At 39.4% G+C, this 3,144-nt stretch overlaps 1 long non-coding RNA gene across 1 annotated transcript in view; it reads left to right on the top strand.

The window, feature by feature from the left end:
- The window catches only part of LOC118478109, a 26,025-nt gene extending 23,414 nt beyond the window's left edge, over positions 1 to 2,611 (top strand). The window contains exon 2 of the long non-coding RNA XR_004858813.1: positions 2,582 to 2,611. This is a non-coding gene — a long non-coding RNA (uncharacterized LOC118478109). The remainder of the gene's footprint in view (positions 1 to 2,581) is intronic.
- The last annotated feature ends 533 nt before the right edge of the window (positions 2,612 to 3,144 follow it).

Below are 3,144 nucleotides of genomic sequence, written 5' to 3'. Positions count from 1 at the left end.
GTGTGTGTGTGTGTGTGTGTGTGTGTGTGTGTGTGTGTGTGTGTGTGTGTGTGTATGTGTGTTGGTATTTCTGTGTCGATATGTGTGCTTTTATGGGTTTCTGTGTCTCTATGTGTCTCTGGGAGTTTCTGTGTTTCCCTGTGTCTCTATGTGTCTCTGTGAGTCTTTGTGTATGTCTCTGTAATTTATGGGTGTATAATAATGTGTCTCTGTGTGTCTCTGTGTGTCACTGTGTGTTTCTTTGTGTCTCTGTGTGTCTCTGTGTGTCTCTGGGTCTCTGTTTGTGTTTTTTTGTTTCTGTATATTTCTGTGTGTCTTTGTGTGTCTGTGTGTGTCTGTTTGTCTTTGTGTGTCTGTGTGTCTTTGTGTGTTTGGGTGTGTCTGTGTGTCTCTCTGTGTCTCTATCGTCCTGTGCGTGCTTCTGTGATTCTCTGTGGTTCTCTGTGAGCTTCTTTGTCTTTCCAAGTATCTCTGTGTCAAATTGTTGATTAATGTGGATACTTGTTCTTGTACAATAAATTGTGAGGCAGCGTGGTGGAATCAGGTTCTCGTCAATTTTTAGACATGAAGAGTTATTGGTATCATCTTAGAAGTTGTTCACTTGTCTTTATTTGGATGAAAAAAATATCCATTTATGTTGAATACAAGTCGAGATATTTGCAAAAGAAGGAGGTGGGGGTCACCTATTTTCGGAGGTAAAATTAATGAGAAAATGGCCCCCAAAGATTAGTTATTTCCTTAGCTTAAGAGTCCATGGTAACTGAAAATTTACATTTTATGTGCCTTTAATCAACGTTTTCCAGAAAAATCCACACAGAAATTAGTTCTTTAATGGGCATGAAAGGTGTTGAGCCGAAAAACAAAAATTTGATAAAAATTCACAAACCTGCGGACAAATGCAAGTTTCTTCATTTTTATTTTTTTGACGAGAGCCTGATTCCACCACGCTGCCTCACAATTGGTTGGATATTAAAACGAAGTTTGTAAAGGATCCATATTGTAATATCTAGATTGATTATCTCATTCGTAATTTCTATGAACATTGGCTATTTTTAAAAAATGGATGGCAAGTTATGATTAAAGGAGGATATCTGAGGAAGAACACGATTTTGTTTTTGTTTTCTTATAATGAATGTGTTTTACACCCCCATCAACACAATTTAGATCAACCCGGGCTGAGTGGAATTCAACATCCCAGCAAAAAGACCGAGATATTCAATAAAAAATTTAAAAATTCTCCCCACTCTGGAATCGAATGTTCTGCGTTCGATAGCGAAGCTCGCTACATCACAGACGCAAATGAACAAGTTTACCAGCCGTTGAGAGACTATTCAAAATGAATAATTTGAGAGTGATTTAAAATGAACAATTTTGGTTCAATAGTTCCCCGTCTATAAAGATATAAAAGTAAAAGACAAATGATTATGTACCGATATTGGTCTAAAGTAATACTAGTCAATGTTAAAAAGCGCACGTTCTGTAAATCTGGAGGATTGGGTGGTTGGTGGTTGCTCTGGTGTGATTTGCTCCTTCTTTCCTTTTCTATCATCCATATTTTCCCCCCTTTTCTTTTCATATTACTCTCTTGTGACACTTCCAATCTTCGGCACTCATATAACCTATTTGTGATGCAAGTGCCGTAAAGCGCGTACTAAAACTGATCTAAAACAGGATGTATGTTGCTCTCTGGAACAACGTGTATTTGTTAGCCTATACGAAATAGAAACGCATTTCATGTCTGAACAACGTAAAGCAATCATATCAAGTGTCCTAACTGTGTAATGTATACCTCTGCAAGTAAAGTAGTTTTTGTCAGACATTTTCGGGGCCTCAGGGTCTTGTAAAAAGACACGTAAATCAATGTTAGTGCCTGTCTATCTGTCTGCCTGTCATTTTTGATATGTATCTGTCTGTATGTCTGTATGTATGTATGTCTAGCTGTCTGTGTGTCTGTCTGTCTGTGTCCGCCGCCATCAGAGTATCTCCGCCCGTCTCTCTCCGTCTTGTGTTTCTCTGTCCCTGAGTTTTCTGACGTGCTCTTCTCATCCTGTAGTTTTCCCAATATGTAATTGTAGATGTCCCAATATGTAACTGTCGATATCCCGATATGTAACTGTCGATATCCCGATGTGTAATTGTAGATATCTCAATATGTAACTGTCGATATCCCGATGTGTAACCGTCGATATCCCAAAGTATAATTGTAGATATCCTAATATGTAACTGTCGATATCCCAATGGGTAATTGTAGATATCCCAATATGTAACTGTCGATATCCCAATGTGTAATTGTAGATATCCCAATATGTAACTGTCAATATCCCGATGTGTAATTGTAGATATCTCAATATGTAACTGTCGATATCCCGATGTGTAATTGTAGATATCTCAATATGTAACTGTCGATGTCCCAATGTGTAATTCTAGATATCCCAATACGTAATTGTAGATATCATAATATGTAACCGTAGATCTCCTATATGCAATAGTAGATTTCACAACATGTAAATCTGTAGGTTTCCCAGGATGTAACTCTCTAGATTTCCCAACAAGTAACTATTGTTTGTCTGTGTATCCACAGGCTGCCTAGTCTCGGACGTCTGCGACCAGGGGGAGATATGCACCAATGGTGAGTACTATACGCGCACGCACGCACTCATCTGCAAACATACCCCCCCACACCCACACACACAAACGAACGGACAAACGTACAGGTCCATCCTCACAAGCATAATAATATACGCACACAACTGCACACTCATGACGCCCCCTCCCTCCTCTTTTTCTCTCTCTCTCTCCATCTTGCCCTCTCCATCTCTCCATCACCATCTCTTTCTTCTGTCTCCCACCTTCCCCCTCTCTATATTTTACAATATTATGTTTTGTTCTCTTTCACTGATCTTCTCTTTATTTAAAAAATTGTTACATCTCTGTGCATTCCTTCCCTACGCCTCTCTTTTCATACCACTTTCCCTTCTTTTTTCTCTGTATCACGGCGTTTACTTGACTTAATTGTGATTTCCTCTTGTTTGTTTGTGGTCACTGAAACTGACGCCCCTCCCAAAAACGTGCGTTAGAATGATCAGACCAAAATGTCGATATGACAGCTTATGCGACGGGGGAGGATGGGGTGGGGCCGGGATG

Source organism: Aplysia californica, unplaced genomic scaffold (assembly GCF_000002075.1).
Source record: "Aplysia californica isolate F4 #8 unplaced genomic scaffold, AplCal3.0 scaffold00369, whole genome shotgun sequence".
Lineage (NCBI taxonomy): Eukaryota > Metazoa > Mollusca > Gastropoda > Aplysiida > Aplysiidae > Aplysia > Aplysia californica.
Note: the sequence above shows the minus strand (reverse complement) of the source record. Positions and strands in the feature narration are given on the sequence as shown.